Source organism: Eubalaena glacialis, chromosome 1 (genome assembly GCF_028564815.1).
Source record: "Eubalaena glacialis isolate mEubGla1 chromosome 1, mEubGla1.1.hap2.+ XY, whole genome shotgun sequence".
Taxonomy (NCBI): domain Eukaryota; kingdom Metazoa; phylum Chordata; class Mammalia; order Artiodactyla; family Balaenidae; genus Eubalaena; species Eubalaena glacialis.
The window spans coordinates 97,834,006-97,852,451 of NC_083716.1; positions in this window are offsets into that span (position 1 = coordinate 97,834,006).

The window sequence follows — 18,446 nt, forward strand, 5'->3', positions numbered from 1 at the left end:
GTGATCTTGGAACGAAAATGATGCTCACCCGAGGGGCCTAGGAGTTCTCAAAGGGTACCTTCTTTAAAATAAAGCAGAACAGCGACTAAGAGCTCATGGGAAGAGCTGCCTGCCTCCCGTTCTGCATGGCTACTCGGGGCCTTACCTCGAGGCAAGGACTCACGTTGAGATTCCCTTTAGCTCTAGAGCATGGCTAGATGAGCCCCACCCCGGCCATGGAAGCACCCTGTGTAGCCAGAGAAAACCCATTTTCTTCCCAGACCCATGCCTACGGCGTCCAGAGGCCTGACAACAGCAGAGAATTTCAGGGAGCTTCCAGGGAGCATGAATGGGGCTTTCCAAATGGAAAAGCAAGGCTAGTACCATCCCGCCCCCATTTCCATGGGCACACGCAGCATACATCCCTGTGGTTTCTGACAAGTCAAAAGAGACACAGAGCACACACTTCGTCCTTCCCTGAATCAACTCCTCGAGGCATGGTGTTCTGCATGTAGTGAACGGCCTCAACCAAGGTGCGCCCTAGCTAGACCTCTGGGCCCGTGCCTCTTCAGAAGCCTGCAGTGCTACAGGAAAAACTGTGCTTTAGTGGCAATAGGAACGCAAGCCGACTTTCTCCTGGAGGCAGGGTGACTTCAGGTAGGAGGTCCTGGTTGGAAGGCGAAGCCTAGTGTTTTTTTTTCAGTGCCAATCAGAGTAGGGAATGAGTGCGACTTCCACGGCATGTTGGAACCTGCTAGAACCGTGCCCGTGAACCTGTGGTAGTGCTGGGGAAATCAAGCTGTCCCAAGAAAGAGTGTACTGTTTTGCCCATCACTCGGCATACACAGTGTGAGTACGAAGGCCTACGGGCCTGGATGTTGTTTAGAAGAGCCAGGGGAGCCTGAGGGTACTCAGTGTTCTTGCAGGGAATAGGGTTTCCAGGCGAGGCACCTAGGTGTCCCGCAAAGCGTACTGGCGTTCAAATGCTGCAGAGCAGCGACTACGGCCTCATGGAAACTGCTGCACGCCTCCGCTTCTGCAGAGCAATTCAGGGCCTTACCTCGAGGCAAGTCCTCACGTTGAGTGTCCCGTGAGCGACACCGCATGGTAGGATGCTGACTTTCTCCTTGAGTAGAGAGACTTCAGGTACGAGGTCCTCTAAGAATTCTAAGCAGAGTGTTTTCTCAGGGCAGCTCAAACGAGGGCAATGTCGAAGACTTCCAGGCCATGTTGGACTGCCTAGAAATGTGGTTCTGCTGTTGTTCGAGGGCTCTGGAAATGTAGCACGCCTGAAGTAACGTGCAGTGTGTTGCCCATCACTCGACAGGCACAGAGGGCCTCCGAGGGACCTATGGGCCTCGATGTTGCTCAGTAGGCCCACAGGGGTGTGGGGGTACTCAGTGATCTTGGAACGAAAATGATGCTCACCCGAGGGGCCTAGGAGTTCTCAAAGGGTACCTTCTTTAAAATAAAGCAGAACAGCGACTAAGAGCTAATGGGAAGAGCTGCCTGCCTCCCGTTCTGCATGGCTACTCGGGGCCTTACCTCGAGGCAAGGACTCACGTTGAGATTCCCTTTAGCTCTAGAGCATGGCTAGATGAGCCCCACCCCGGCCATGGAAGCACCCTGTGTAGCCAGAGAACACCCATTTTCTTCCCAGACCCATGCCTACGGCGTCCAGAGGCCTGACAACAGCAGAGAATTTCAGGGAGCTTCCAGGGAGCATGAATGGGGCTTTCCAAATGGAAAAGCAAGGCTAGTACCATCCCGCCCCCATTTCCATGGGCACACGCAGCATACATCCCTGTGGTTTCTGACAAGTCAAAAGAGGCACAGAACACACAGTTCGTCCTTCCCTGAATCAACTCCTCGAGGCATGGTGTTCTGCATGTAGTGAACGGCCTCAACCAAGGTGCGCCCTAGCTAGACCTCTGGGCCCGTGCCTCTTCAGAAGCCTGCAGTGCTACAGGAAAAACTGTGCTTTAGTGGCAATAGGAACGCAAGCCGACTTTCTCCTGGAGGCAGGGTGACTTCAGGTAGGAGGTCCTGGTTGGAAGGCGAAGCCTAGTGTTTTTTTTTCAGTGCCAATCAGAGTAGGGAATGAGTGCGACTTCCACGGCATGTTGGAACCTGCTAGAACCGTGCCCGTGAACCTGTGGTAGTGCTGGGGAAATCAAGCTGTCCCAAGAAAGAGTGTACTGTTTTGCCCATCACTCGGCATACACAGTGTGAGTACGAAGGCCTACGGGCCTGGATGTTGTTTAGAAGAGCCAGGGGAGCCTGAGGGTACTCAGTGTTCTTGCAGGGAATAGGGTTTCCAGGCGAGGCACCTAGGTGTCCCGCAAAGCGTACTGGCGTTCAAATGCTGCAGAGCAGCGACTACGGCCTCATGGAAACTGCTGCACGCCTCCGCTTCTGCAGAGCAATTCAGGGCCTTACCTCGAGGCAAGTCCTCACGTTGAGTGTCCCGTGAGTGACACCGCATGGTAGGATGCTGACTTTCTCCTTGAGTAGAGAGACTTCAGGTACGAGGTCCTCTAAGAATTCTAAGCAGAGTGTTTTCTCATGGCAGCTCAAACGAGGGCAATGTCGAAGACTTCCAGGCCATGTTGGACTGCCTAGAAATGTGGTTCTGATGTTGTTCGAGGGCTCTGGAAATGTAGCACGCCTGAAGTAACGTTCAGTGTGTTGCCCATCACTCGGCAGACACAGAGGGCCTCCGAGGGACCTATGGGCCTCGATGTTGCTCAGTAGGCCCACAGGGGTGTGGGGGTACTCAGTGATCTTGGAACGAAAATGATGCTCACCCGAGGGGCCTAGGAGTTCTCAAAGGGTACCTTCTTTAAAATAAAGCAGAACAGCGACTAAGAGCTCATGGGAAGAGCTGCCTGCCTCCCGTTCTGCATGGCTACTCGGGGCCTTACCTCGAGGCAAGGACTCACGTTTAGATTCCCTTTAGCTCTAGAGCATGGCTAGATGAGCCCCACCCCGGCCATGGAAGCACCCTGTGTAGCCAGAGAAAACCCATTTTCTTCCCAGACCCATGCCTACGGCGTCCAGAGGCCTGACAACAGCAGAGAATTTCAGGGAGCTTCCAGGGAGCATGAATGGGGCTTTCCAAATGGAAAAGCAAGGCTAGTACCATCCCGCCCCCATTTCCATGGGCACACGCAGCATACATCCCTGTGGTTTCTGACAAGTCAAAAGAGGCACAGAGCACACAGTTCGTCCTTCCCTGAATCAACTCCTCGAGGCATGGTGTTCTGCATGTAGTGAACGGCCTCAACCAAGGTGCGCCCTAGCTAGACCTCTGGGCCCATGCCTCTTCAGAAGCCTGCAGTGCTACAGGAAAAACTGTGCTTTAGTGGCAATAGGAACGCAAGCCGACTTTCTCCTGGAGGCAGGGTGACTTCAGGTAGGAGGTCCTGGTTGGAAGGCGAAGCCTAGTGTTTTTTTTCAGTGCCAATCAGAGTAGGGAATGAGTGCGACTTCCACGGCATGTTGGAACCTGCTAGAACCGTGCCCGTGAACCTGTGGTAGTGCTGGGGAAATCAAGCTGTCCCAAGAAAGAGTGTCCTGTTTTGCCCATCACTCGGCATACACAGTGTGAGTACGAAGGCCTACGGGCCTGGATGTTGTTTAGAAGAGCCAGGGGAGCCTGGGGGTACTCAGTGTTCTTGCAGGGAATAGGGTTTCCAGGCGAGGCACCTAGGTGTCCCGCAAAGCGTACTGGCGTTCAAATGCTGCAGAGCAGCGGCTACCGCCTCATGGAAACTGCTGCACGCCTCCGCTTCTGCAGAGCAATTCAGGGCCTTACCTCGAGGCAAGTCCTCACGTTGAGTGTCCCGTGAGCGACACCGCATGGTAGGATGCTGACTTTCTCCTTGAGTAGAGAGACTTCAGGTACGAGGTCCTCTAAGAATTCTAAGCAGAGTGTTTTCTCAGGGCAGCTCAAACGAGGGCAATGTCGAAGACTTCCAGGCCATGTTGGACTGCCTAGAAATGTGGTTCTGATGTTGTTCGAGGGCTCTGGAAATGTAGCACGCCTGAAGTAACGTGCAGTGTGTTGCCCATCACTCGGCAGACACAGAGGGCCTCCGAGGGACCTATGGGCCTCGATGTTGCTCAGTAGGCCCACAGGGGTGTGGGGGTACTCAGTGATCTTGGAACGAAAATGATGCTCACCCGAGGGGCCTAGGAGTTCTCAAAGGGTACCTTCTTTAAAATAAAGCAGAACAGCGACTAAGAGCTCATGGGAAGAGCTGCCTGCCTCCCGTTCTGCATGGCTACTCGGGGCCTTACCTCGAGGCAAGGACTCACGTTGAGATTCCCTTTAGCTCTAGAGCATGGCTAGATGAGCCCCACCCCGGCCATGGAAGCACCCTGTGTAGCCAGAGAAAACCCATTTTCTTCCCAGACCCATGCCTACGGCGTCCAGAGGCCTGACAACAGCAGAGAATTTCAGGGAGCTTCCAGGGAGCATGAATGGGGCTTTCCAAATGGAAAAGCAAGGCTAGTACCATCCCGCCCCCATTTCCATGGGCACACGCAGCATACATCCCTGTGGTTTCTGACAAGTCAAAAGAGACACAGAGCACACACTTCGTCCTTCCCTGAATCAACTCCTCGAGGCATGGTGTTCTGCATGTAGTGAACGGCCTCAACAAAGGCACGCCCTAGCTAGGCCTCTGGGCCCGTGCCTCTTCAGAAGCCTGCAGTGCTACAGGAAAAACTGTGCTTTAGTGGCAATAGGAACGCAAGCCTACTTTCTCCTGGAGGCAGGGTGACTTCAGGTAGGAGGTCCTGGTTGGAAGGCGAAGCCTAGTGTTTTTTTTCAGTGCCAATCAGAGTAGGGAATGAGTGCGACTTCCACGGCATGTTGGAACCTGCTAGAACCGTGCCCGTGAACCTGTGGTAGTGCTGGGGAAATCAAGCTGTCCCAAGAAAGAGTGTCCTGTTTTGCCCATCACTCGGCATACACAGTGTGAGTACGAAGGCCTACGGGCCTGGATGTTGTTTAGAAGAGCCAGGGGAGCCTGGGGGTACTCAGTGTTCTTGCAGGGAATAGGGTTTCCAGGCGAGGCACCTAGGTGTCCCGCAAAGCGTACTGGCGTTCAAATGCTGCAGAGCAGCGACTACGGCCTCATGGAAACTGCTGCACGCCTCCGCTTCTGCAGAGCAATTCAGGGCCTTACCTCGAGGCAAGTCCTCATGTTGAGTGTCCCGTGAGCGACACCGCATGGTAGGATGCTGACTTTCTCCTTGAGTAGAGAGACTTCAGGTACGAGGTCCTCTAAGAATTCTAAGCAGAGTGTTTTCTCATGGCAGCTCAAACGAGGGCAATGTCGAAGACTTCCAGGCCATGTTGGACTGCCTAGAAATGTGGTTCTGCTGTTGTTCGAGGGCTCTGGAAATGTAGCACGCCTGAAGTAACGTGCAGTGTGTTGCCCATCACTCGGCAGACACAGAGGGCCTCCGAGGGACCTATGGGCCTCGATGTTGCTCAGTAGGCCCACAGGGGTGTGGGGGTACTCAGTGATCTTGGAACGAAAATGATGCTCACCCGAGGGGCCTAGGAGTTCTCAAAGGGTACCTTCTTTAAAATAAAGCAGAACAGCGACTAAGAGCTCATGGGAAGAGCTGCCTGCCTCCCGTTCTGCATGGCTACTCGGGGCCTTACCTCGAGGCAAGGACTCACGTTGAGATTCCCTTTAGCTCTAGAGCATGGCTAGATGAGCCCCACCCCAGCCATGGAAGCACCCTGTGTAGCCAGAGAAAACCCATTTTCTTCCCAGACCCATGCCTACGGCGTCCAGAGGCCTGACAACAGCAGAGAATTTCAGGGAGCTTCCAGGGAGCATGAATGGGGCTTTCCAAATGGAAAAGCAAGGCTAGTACCATCCCGCCCCCATTTCCATGGGCACACGCAGCATACATCCCTGTGGTTTCTGACAAGTCAAAAGAGACACAGAGCACACACTGGTTCCTTCCCTGAATCAACTTCTCGAGGCAGAGTGTTCTGCATGTAGTGAACGGCCTCAACCAAGGCGCGCCCTAGCTAGACCTCTGGGCCCGTGCCTCTTCAGAAGCCTGCAGTGCTACAGGAAAAACTGTGCTTTAGTGGCAATAGGAACGCAAGCCGACTTTCTCCTGGAGGCAGGGTGACTTCAGGTAGGAGGTCCTGGTTGGAAGGCGAAGCCTGGTGTTTTTTTTTCAGTGCCAATCAGAGTAGGGAATGAGTGCGACTTCCACGGCATGTTGGAACCTGCTAGAACCGTGCCCGTGAACCTGTGGTAGTGCTGGGGAAATCAAGCTGTCCCAAGAAAGAGTGTACTGTTTTGCCCATCACTCGGCATACACAGTGTGAGTACGAAGGCCTACGGGCCTGGATGTTGTTGAGAAGAGCCAGGGGAGCCTGGGGGTACTCAGTGTTCTTGCAGGGAATAGGGTTTCCAGGCGAGGCACCTAGGTGTCCCGCAAAGCGTACTGGCGTTCAAATGCTGCAGAGCAGCGACTACGGCCTCATGGAAACTGCTGCACGCCTCCGCTTCTGCAGAGCAATTCAGGGCCTTACCTCGAGGCAAGTCCTCATGTTGAGTGTCCCGTGAGCGACACCGCATGGGAGGATGCTGACTTTCTCCTTGAGTAGAGAGACTTCAGGTACGAGGTCCTCTAAGAATTCTAAGCAGAGTGTTTTCTCAGGGCAGCTCAAACGAGGGCAATGTCGAAGACTTCCAAGCCATGTTGGACTGCCTAGAAATGTGGTTCTGCTGTTGTTCAAGGGCTCTGGAAATGTAGCACGCCTGAAGTAACGTGCAGTGTGTTGCCCATCATCGGCAGACACAGAGGGCCTCCGAGGAACCTATGGGCCTCGATGTTGCTCAGTAGGCCCACAGGGGTGTGGGGGTACTCAGTGATCTTGGAACGAAAATGATGCTCACCCAAGGGGCCTAGGAGTTCTCAAAGGGTACCTTCTTTAAAATAAAGCAGAACAGCGACTAAGAGCTCATGGGAAGAGCTGCCTGCCTCCCGTTCTGCATGGCTACTCGGGGCCTTACCTCGAGGCAAGGACTCACGTTGAGATTCCCTTTAGTTCTAGAGCATTACAAGAAGAGAGCCACCCCGGCCATGGAAGCACCCTGTGTAGCCAGAGAAAACCCATTTTCTTCCCAGACCCATGCCTACAGCGGCCAGAGGCCAGTCAACAGCAGAGAATTTCAGGGAGCTTCCAGGGAGCATGAATGGGGCTTTCCAAATGGAAAAGCAAGTCTAGTACCATCCCGCCCCCATTTCCATGGGCACACGCAGCATACATCCCTGTGGTTTCTGACAAGTCAAAAGAGACACAGAGCACACACTGGTTCCTTCCCTGAATCAACTTCTCGAGGCAGAGTGTTCTGCATCTAGTGAACGGCCTCAACCAAGGCACGCCCTAGCTAGGCCTCTGGGCCCGGGCCTCTTCAGAAGCCTGCAGTGCTACAGGAAAAACTGTGCTTTAGTGGCAATAGGAACGCAAGCCGACTTTCTCCTGGAGGCAGGGTGACTTCAGGTAGGAGGTCCTGGTTGGAAGGCGAAGCCTAGTGTTTTTTTTTCAGTGCCAATCAGAGTAGGGAATGAGTGCGACTTCCACGGCATGTTGGAACCTGCTAGAACCGTGCCCGTGAACCTGTGGTAGTGCTGGGGAAATCAAGCTGTCCCAAGAAAGAGTGTCCTGTTTTGCCCATCACTCGGCATACACAGTGTGAGTACGAAGGCCTACGGGCCTGGATGTTGTTTAGAAGAGCCAGGGGAGCCTGGGGGTACTCAGTGTTCTTGCAGGGAATAGGGTTTCCAGGCGAGGCACCTAGGTGTCCCGCAAAGCGTACTGGCGTTCAAATGCTGCAGAGCAGCGGCTACCGCCTCATGGAAACTGCTGCACGCCTCCGCTTCTGCAGAGCAATTCAGGGCCTTACCTCGAGGCAAGTCCTCACGTTGAGTGTCCCGTGAGCGACACCGCATGGTAGGATGCTGACTTTCTCCTTGAGTAGAGAGACTTCAGGTACGAGGTCCTCTAAGAATTCTAAGCAGAGTGTTTTCTCATGGCAGCTCAAACGAGGGCAATGTCGAAGACTTCCAGGCCATGTTGGACTGCCTAGAAATGTGGTTCTGCTGTTGTTCGAGGGCTCTGGAAATGTAGCACGCCTGAAGTAACGTGCAGTGTGTTGCCCATCACTCGGCAGACACAGAGGGCCTCCGAGGGACCTATGGGCCTCGATGTTGCTCAGTAGGCCCACAGGGGTGTGGGGGTACTCAGTGATCTTGGAACGAAAATGATGCTCACCCGAGGGGCCTAGGAGTTCTCAAAGGGTACCTTCTTTAAAATAAAGCAGAACAGCGACTAAGAGCTCATGGGAAGAGCTGCATGCCTCCCGTTCTGCATGGCTACTCGGGGCCTTACCTCGAGGCAAGGACTCACGTTGAGATTCCCTTTAGCTCTAGAGCATGGCTAGATGAGCCCCACCCCGGCCATGGAAGCACCCTGTGTAGCCAGAGAAAACCCATTTTCTTCCCAGACCCATGCCTACGGCGTCCAGAGGCCTGACAACAGCAGAGAATTTCAGGGAGCTTCCAGGGAGCATGAATGGGGCTTTCCAAATGGAAAAGCAAGGCTAGTACCATCCCGCCCCCATTTCCATGGGCACACGCAGCATACATCCCTGTGGTTTCTGACAAGTCAAAAGAGACACAGAGCACACACTGGTTCCTTCCCTGAATCAACTTCTCGAGGCAGAGTGTTCTGCATCTAGTGAACGGCCTCAACCAAGGCACGCCCTAGCTAGGCCTCTGGGCCCGGGCCTCTTCAGAAGCCTGCAGTGCTACAGGAAGAACTGTGCTTTAGTTGCAATAGGCAAGCAATCCGCCTTTCTCCTGGAGGCAGGGTGACTTCAGGTAGGAGGTCCTGGTTGGAAGGCGAAGCCTAGTGTTTTTTTTTCAGTGCCAATCAGAGTAGGGAATGAGTGCGACTTCCACGGCATGTTGGAACCTGCTAGAACCGTGCCCGTGAACCTGTGGTAGTGCTGGGGAAATCAAGCTGTCCCAAGAAAGAGTGTCCTGTTTTGCCCATCACTCGGCATACACAGTGTGAGTACGAAGGCCTACGGGCCTGGATGTTGTTTAGAAGAGCCAGGGGAGCCTGGGGGTACTCAGTGTTCTTGCAGGGAATAGGGTTTCCAGGCGAGGCACCTAGGTGTCCCGCAAAGCGTACTGGCGTTCAAATGCTGCAGAGCAGCGACTACGGCCTCATGGAAACTGCTGCACGCCTCCGCTTCTGCAGAGCAATTCAGGGCCTTACCTCGAGGCAAGTCCTCACGTTGAGTGTCCCGTGAGCGACACCGCATGGTAGGATGCTGACTTTCTCCTTGAGTAGAGAGACTTCAGGTACGAGGTCCTCTAAGAATTCTAAGCAGAGTGTTTTCTCAGGGCAGCTCAAACGAGGGCAATGTCGAAGACTTCCAGGCCATGTTGGACTGCCTAGAAATGTGGTTCTGCTGTTGTTCAAGGGCTCTGGAAATGTAGCACGCCTGAAGTAACGTGCAGTGTGTTGCCCATCACTCGGCAGACACAGAGGGCCTCCGAGGAACCTATGGGCCTCGATGTTGCTCAGTAGGCCCACAGGGGTGTGGGGGTACTCAGTGATCTTGGAACGAAAATGATGCTCACCCGAGGGGCCTAGGAGTTCTCAAAGGGTACCTTCTTTAAAATAAAGCAGAACAGCGACTAAGAGCTCATGGGAAGAGCTGCCTGCCTCCCGTTCTGCATGGCTACTCAGGGCCTTACCTCGAGGCAAGGACTCACGTTGAGATTCCCTTTAGTTCTAGAGCATTACAAGAAGAGAGCCACCCCGGCCATGGAAGCACCCTGTGTAGCCAGAGAAAACCCATTTTCTTCCCAGACCCATGCCTACAGCGGCCAGAGGCCAGTCAACAGCAGAGAATTTCAGGGAGCTTCCAGGGAGCATGAATGGGGCTTTCCAAATGGAAAAGCAAGGCTAGTACCATCCCGCCCCCATTTCCATGGGCACACGCAGCATACATCCCTGTGGTTTCTGACAAGTCAAAAGAGACACAGAGCACACACTGGTTCCTTCCCTGAATCAACTTCTCGAGGCAGAGTGTTCTGCATCTAGTGAACGGCCTCAACCAAGGCACGCCCTAGCTAGGCCTCTGGGCCCGGGCCTCTTCAGAAGCCTGCAGTGCTACAGGAAGAACTGTGCTTTAGTTGCAATAGGCAAGCAATCCGCCTTTCTCCTGGAGGCAGGGTGACTTCAGGTAGGAGGTCCTGGTTGGAAGGCGAAGCCTAGTGTTTTTTTTCAGTGCCAATCAGAGTAGGGAATGAGTGCGACTTCCACGGCATGTTGGAACCTGCTAGAACCGTGCCCGTGAACCTGTGGTAGTGCTGGGGAAATCAAGCTGTCCCAAGAAAGAGTGTCCTGTTTTGCCCATCACTCGGCATACACAGTGTGAGTACGAAGGCCTACGGGCCTGGATGTTGTTTAGAAGAGCCAGGGGAGCCTGGGGGTACTCAGTGTTCTTGCAGGGAATAGGTTTTCCAGGCGAGGCACCTAGGTGTCCCGCAAAGCGTACTGGCGTTCAAATGCTGCAGAGCAGCGGCTTCCGCCTCATGGAAACTGCTGCACGCCTCCGCTTCTGCAGAGCAATTCAGTGCCTTACCTCGAGGCAAGTCCTCACGTTGAGTGTCCCGTGAGCGACACCGCATGGTAGGATGCTGACTTTCTCCTTGAGTAGAGAGACTTCAGGTACGAGGTCCTCTAAGAATTCTAAGCAGAGTGTTTTCTCATGGCAGCTCAAACGAGGGCAATGTCGAAGACTTCCAGGCCATGTTGGACTGCCTAGAAATGTGGTTCTGCTGTTGTTCGAGGGCTCTGGAAATGTAGCACGCCTGAAGTAACGTGCAGTGTGTTGCCCATCACTCGACAGACACAGAGGGCCTCCGAGGGACCTATGGGCCTCGATGTTGCTCAGTAGGCCCACAGGGGTGTGGGGGTACTCAGTGATCTTGGAACGAAAATGATGCTCACCCGAGGGGCCTAGGAGTTCTCAAAGGGTACCTTCTTTAAAATAAAGCAGAACAGCGACTAAGAGCTCATGGGAAGAGCTGCCTGCCTCCCGTTCTGCATGGCTACTCGGGGCCTTACCTCGAGGCAAGGACTCACGTTGAGATTCCCTTTAGCTCTAGAGCATGGCTAGATGAGCCCCACCCCGGCCATGGAAGCACCCTGTGTAGCCAGAGAAAACCCATTTTCTTCCCAGACCCATGCCTACGGCGTCCAGAGGCCTGACAAGAGCAGAGAATTTCAGGGAGCTTCAAGGGAGCATGAATGGGGCTTTCCAAATGGAAAAGCAAGGCTAGTACCATCCCGCCCCCATTTCCATGGGCACACGCAGCATACATCCCTGTGGTTTCTGACAAGTCAAAAGAGACACAGAGCACACACTGGTTCCTTCCCTGAATCAACTTCTCGAGGCAGAGTGTTCTGCATCTAGTGAACGGCCTCAACCAAGGCACGCCCTAGCTAGGCCTCTGGGCCCGTGCCTCTTCAGAAGCCTGCAGTGCTACAGGAAAAACTGTGCTTTAGTGGCAATAGGAACGCAAGCCGACTTTCTCCTGGAGGCAGGGTGACTTCAGGTAGGAGGTCCTGGTTGGAAGGCGAAGCCTGGTGTTTTTTTTTCGGTGCCAATCAGAGTAGGGAATGAGTGCGACTTCCACGGCATGTTGGAACCTGCTAGAACCGTGCCCGTGAACCTGTGGTAGTGCTGGAGAAATCAAGCTGTCCCAAGAAAGAGTGTACTGTTTTGCCCATCACTCGGCATACACAGTGTGAGTACGAAGGCCTACGGGCCTGGATGTTGTTTAGAAGAGCCAGGGGAGCCTGGGGGTACTCAGTGTTCTTGCAGGGAATAGGGTTTCCAGGCGAGGCACCTAGGTGTCCCGCAAAGCGTACTGGCGTTCAAATGCTGCAGAGCAGCGACTACGGCCTCATGGAAACTGCTGCACGCCTCCGCTTCTGCAGAGCAATTCAGGGCCTTACCTCGAGGCAAGTCCTCACGTTGAGTGTCCCGTGAGCGACCCCGCATGGTAGGATGCTGACTTTCTCCTTGAGTAGAGAGACTTCAGGTACGAGGTCCTCTAAGAATTCTAAGCAGAGTGTTTTCTCAGGGCAGCTCAAACGAGGGCAATGTCGAAGACTTCCAGGCCATGTTGGACTGCCTAGAAATGTGGTTCTGCTGTTGTTCGAGGGCTCTGGAAATGTAGCACGCCTGAAGTAACGTGCAGTGTGTTGCCCATCACTCGGCAGACACAGAGGGCCTCCGAGGAACCTATGGGCCTCGATGTTGCTCAGTAGGCCCACAGGGGTGTGGGGGTACTCAGTGATCTTGGAACGAAAATGATGCTCACCCGAGGGGCCTAGGAGTTCTCAAAGGGTACCTTCTTTAAAATAAAGCAGAACAGCGACTAAGAGCTCATGGGAAGAGCTGCCTGCCTCCCGTTCTGCATGGCTACTCAGGGCCTTACCTCGAGGCAAGGACTCACGTTGAGATTCCCTTTAGTTCTAGAGCATTACAAGAAGAGAGCCACCCCGGCCATGGAAGCACCCTGTGTAGCCAGAGAAAACCCATTTTCTTCCCAGACCCATGCCTACAGCGGCCAGAGGCCAGTCAACAGCAGAGAATTTCAGGGAGCTTCCAGGGAGCATGAATGGGGCTTTCCAAATGGAAAAGCAAGGCTAGTACCATCCCGCCCCCATTTCCATGGGCACACGCAGCATACATCCCTGTGGTTTCTGACAAGTCAAAAGAGACACAGAGCACACACTGGTTCCTTCCCTGAATCAACTTCTCGAGGCAGAGTGTTCTGCATCTAGTGAACGGCCTCAACCAAGGCACGCCCTAGCTAGGCCTCTGGGCCCGGGCCTCTTCAGAAGCCTGCAGTGCTACAGGAAGAACTGTGCTTTAGTTGCAATAGGCAAGCAATCCGCCTTTCTCCTGGAGGCAGGGTGACTTCAGGTAGGAGGTCCTGGTTGGAAGGCGAAGCCTAGTGTTTTTTTTCAGTGCCAATCAGAGTAGGGAATGAGTGCGACTTCCACGGCATGTTGGAACCTGCTAGAACCGTGCCCGTGAACCTGTGGTAGTGCTGGGGAAATCAAGCTGTCCCAAGAAAGAGTGTCCTGTTTTGCCCATCACTCGGCATACACAGTGTGAGTACGAAGGCCTACGGGCCTGGATGTTGTTTAGAAGAGCCAGGGGAGCCTGGGGGTACTCAGTGTTCTTGCAGGGAATAGGGTTTCCAGGCGAGGCACCTAGGTGTCCCGCAAAGCGTACTGGCGTTCAAATGCTGCAGAGCAGCGGCTTCCGCCTCGTGGAAACTGCTGCACGCCTCCGCTTCTGCAGAGCAATTCAGGGCCTTACCTCGAGGCAAGTCCTCACGTTGAGTGTCCCGTGAGCGACACCGCATGGTAGGATGCTGACTTTCTCCTTGAGTAGAGAGACTTCAGGTACGAGGTCCTCTAAGAATTCTAAGCAGAGTGTTTTCTCATGGCAGCTCAAACGAGGGCAATGTCGAAGACTTCCAGGCCATGTTGGACTGCCTAGAAATGTGGTTCTGCTGTTGTTCGAGGGCTCTGGAAATGTAGCACGCCTGAAGTAACGTGCAGTGTGTTGCCCATCACTCGACAGACACAGAGGGCCTCCGAGGGACCTATGGGCCTCGATGTTGCTCAGTAGGCCCACAGGGGTGTGGGGGTACTCAGTGATCTTGGAACGAAAATGATGCTCACCCGAGGGGCCTAGGAGTTCTCAAAGGGTACCTTCTTTAAAATAAAGCAGAACAGCGACTAAGAGCTCATGGGAAGAGCTGCCTGCCTCCCGTTCTGCATGGCTACTCGGGGCCTTACCTCGAGGCAAGGACTCACGTTGAGATTCCCTTTAGCTCTAGAGCATGGCTAGATGAGCCCCACCCCGGCCATGGAAGCACCCTGTGTAGCCAGAGAAAACCCATTTTCTTCCCAGACCCATGCCTACGGCGTCCAGAGGCCTGACAACAGCAGAGAATTTCAGGGAGCTTCCAGGGAGCATGAATGGGGCTTTCCAAATGGAAAAGCAAGGCTAGTACCATCCCGCCCCCATTTCCATGGGCACACGCAGCATACATCCCTGTGGTTTCTGACAAGTCAAAAGAGGCACAGAGCACACAGATCGTCCTTCCCTGAATCAACTCCTCGAGGCATGGTGTTCTGCATGTAGTGAACGGCCTCAACCAAGGTGCGCCCTAGCTAGACCTCTGGGCCCGTGCCTCTTCAGAAGCCTGCAGTGCTACAGGAAAAACTGTGCTTTAGTGGCAATAGGAACGCAAGCCGACTTTCTCCTGGAGGCAGGGTGACTTCAGGTAGGAGGTCCTGGTTGGAAGGCGAAGCCTAGTGTTTTTTTTTCAGTGCCAATCAGAGTAGGGAATGAGTGCGAATTCCACGGCATGTTGGAACCTGCTAGAACCGTGCCCGTGAACCTGTGGTAGTGCTGGGGAAATCAAGCTGTCCCAAGAAAGAGTGTACTGTTTTGCCCATCACTCGGCATACACAGTGTGAGTACGAAGGCCTACGGGCCTGGACGTTGTTTAGAAGAGCCAGGGGAGCCTGGGGGTACTCAGTGTTCTTGCAGGGAATAGGGTTTCCAGGCGAGGCACCTAGGTGTCCCGCAAAGCGTACTGGCGTTCAAATGCTGCAGAGCAGCGACTACGGCCTCATGGAAACTGCTGCACGCCTCCGCTTCTGCAGAGCAATTCAGGGCCTTACCTCGAGGCAAGTCCTCACGTTGAGTGTCCCGTGAGCGACACCGCATGGTAGGATGCTGACTTTCTCCTTGAGTAGAGAGACTTCAGGTACGAGGTCCTCTAAGAATTCTAAGCAGAGTGTTTTCTCATGGCAGCTCAAACGAGGGCAATGTCGAAGACTTCCAGGCCATGTTGGACTGCCTAGAAATGTGGTTCTGCTGTTGTTCGAGGGCTCTGGAAATGTAGCACGCCTGAAGTAACGTGCAGTGTGTTGCCCATCACTCGGCAGACACAGAGGGCCTCCGAGGGACCTATGGGCCTCGATGTTGCTCAGTAGGCCCACAGGGGTGTGGGGGTACTCAGTGATCTTGGAACGAAAATGATGCTCACCCGAGGGGCCTAGGAGTTCTCAAAGGGTACCTTCTTTAAAATAAAGCAGAACAGCGACTAAGAGCTCATGGGAAGAGCTGCCTGCCTCCCGTTCTGCATGGCTACTCGGGGCCTTACCTCGAGGCAAGGACTCACGTTGAGATTCCCTTTAGCTCTAGAGCATTACAAGAAGAGAGCCACCCCGGCCATGGAAGCACCCTGTGTAGCCAGAGAAAACCCATTTTCTTCCCAGACCCATGCCTACGGCGTCCAGAGGCCTGACAACAGCAGAGAATTTCAGGGAGCTTCCAGGGAGCATGAATGGGGCTTTCCAAATGGAAAAGCAAGGCTAGTACCATCCCGCCCCCATTTCCATGGGCACACGCAGCATACATCCCTGTGGTTTCTGACAAGTCAAAAGAGACACAGAGCACACACTGGTTCCTTCCCTGAATCAACTTCTCGAGGCAGAGTGTTCTGCATCTAGTGAACGGCCTCAACCAAGGCACGCCCTAGCTAGGCCTCTGGGCCCGTGCCTCTTCAGAAGCCTGCAGTGCTACAGGAAAAACTGTGCTTTAGTGGCAATAGGAACGCAAGCCGACTTTCTCCTGGAGGCAGGGTGACTTCAGGTAGGAGGTCCTGGTTGGAAGGCGAAGCCTAGTGTTTTTTTTCAGTGCCAATCAGAGTAGGGAATGAGTGCGACTTCCACGGCATGTTGGAACCTGCTAGAACCGTGCCCGTGAACCTGTGGTAGTGCTGGGGAAATCAAGCTGTCCCAAGAAAGAGTGTCCTGTTTTGCCCATCACTCGGCATACACAGTGTGAGTACGAAGGCCTACGGGCCTGGATGTTGTTTAGAAGAGCCAGGGGAGCCTGGGGGTACTCAGTGTTCTTGCAGGGAATAGGGTTTCCAGGCGAGGCACCTAGGTGTCCCGCAAAGCGTACTGGCGTTCAAATGCTGCAGAGCAGCGACTACGGCCTCATGGAAACTGCTGCACGCCTCCGCTTCTGCAGAGCAATTCAGGGCCTTACCTCGAGGCAAGTCCTCACGTTGAGTGTCCCGTGAGCGACCCCGCATGGTAGGATGCTGACTTTCTCCTTGAGTAGAGAGACTTCAGGTACGAGGTCCTCTAAGAATTCTAAGCAGAGTGTTTTCTCATGGCAGCTCAAACGAGGGCAATGTCGAAGACTTCCAGGCCATGTTGGACTGCCTAGAAATGTGGTTCTGCTGTTGTTCGAGGGCTCTGGAAATGTAGCACGCCTGAAGTAACGTGCAGTGTGTTGCCCATCACTCGACAGACACAGAGGGCCTCCGAGGGACCTATGGGCCTCGATGTTGCTCAGTAGGCCCACAGGGGTGTGGGGGTACTCAGTGATCTTGGAACGAAAATGATGCTCACCCGAGGGGCCTAGGAGTTCTCAAAGGGTACCTTCTTTAAAATAAAGCAGAACAGCGACTAAGAGCTCATGGGAAGAGCTGCCTGCCTCCCGTTCTGCATGGCTACTCGGGGCCTTACCTCGAGGCAAGGACTCACGTTGAGATTCCCTTTAGCTCTAGAGCATGGCTAGATGAGCCCCACCCCGGCCATGGAAGCACCCTGTGTAGCCAGAGAAAACCCATTTTCTTCCCAGACCCATGCCTACGGCGTCCAGAGGCCTGACAACAGCAGAGAATTTCAGGGAGCTTCAAGGGAGCATGAATGGGGCTTTCCAAATGGAAAAGCAAGGCTAGTACCATCCCGCCCCCATTTCCATGGGCACACGCAGCATACATCCCTGTGGTTTCTGACAAGTCAAAAGAGGCACAGAGCACACAGATCGTCCTTCCCTGAATCAACTCCTCGAGGCATGGTGTTCTGCATGTAGTGAACGGCCTCAACCAAGGTGCGCCCTAGCTAGACCTCTGGGCCCATGCCTCTTCAGAAGCCTGCAGTGCTACAGGAAAAACTGTGCTTTAGTGGCAATAGGAACGCAAGCCGACTTTCTCCTGGAGGCAGGGTGACTTCAGGTAGGAGGTCCTGGTTGGAAGGCGAAGCCTAGTGTTTTTTTTTCAGTGCCAATCAGAGTAGGGAATGAGTGCGACTTCCACGGCATGTTGGAACCTGCTAGAACCGTGCCCGTGAACCTGTGGTAGTGATTGGGAAATCAAGCTGTCCCAAGAAAGAGTGTACTGTTTTGCCCATCACTCGGCATACACAGTGTGAGTACGAAGGCCTACGGGCCTGGATGTTGTTTAGAAGAGCCAGGGGAGCCTGGGGGTACTCAGTGTTCTTGCAGGGAATAGGGTTTCCAGGCGAGGCACCTAGGTGTCCCGCAAAGCGTACTGGCGTTCAAATGCTGCAGAGCAGCGACTACGGCCTCATGGAAACTGCTGCACGCCTCCGCTTCTGCAGAGCAATTCAGGGCCTTACCTCGAGGCAAGTCCTCACGTTGAGTGTCCCGTGAGCGACACCGCATGGTAAGATGCTGACTTTCTCCTTGAGTAGAGAGACTTCAGACACGAGGTCCTCTAAGAATTCTAAGCAGAGTGTTTTCTCATGGCAGCTCAAACGAGGGCAATGTCGAAGACTTCCAGGCCATGTTGGACTGCCTAGAAATGTGGTTCTGCTGTTGTTCGAGGGCTCTGGAAATGTAGCACGCCTGAAGTAACGTGCAGTGTGTTGCCCATCACTCGGCAGACACAGAGGGCCTCCGAGGGACCTATGGGCCTCGATGTTGCTCAGTAGGCCCACAGGGGTGTGGGGGTACTCAGTGATCTTGGAACGAAAATGATGCTCACCCGAGGGGCCTAGGAGTTCTCAAAGGGTACCTTCTTTAAAATAAAGCAGAACAGCGACTAAGAGCTCATGGGAAGAGCTGCCTGCCTCCCGTTCTGCATGGCTACTCGGGGCCTTACCTCGAGGCAAGGACTCACGTTGAGATTCCCTTTAGCTCTAGAGCATTACAAGAAGAGAGCCACCCCGGCCATGGAAGCACCCTGTGTAGCCAGAGAAAACCCATTTTCTTCCCAGACCCATGCCTACGGCGTCCAGAGGCCTGACAACAGCAGAGAATTTCAGGGAGCTTCAAGGGAGCATGAATGGGGCTTTCCAAATGGAAAAGCAAGGCTAGTACCATCCCGCCCCCATTTCCATGGGCACACGCAGCATACATCCCTGTGGTTTCTGACAAGTCAAAAGAGGCACAGAGCACACAGATCGTCCTTCCCTGAATCAACTCCTCGAGGCATGGTGTTCTGCATGTAGTGAACGGCCTCAACCAAGGTGCGCCCTAGCT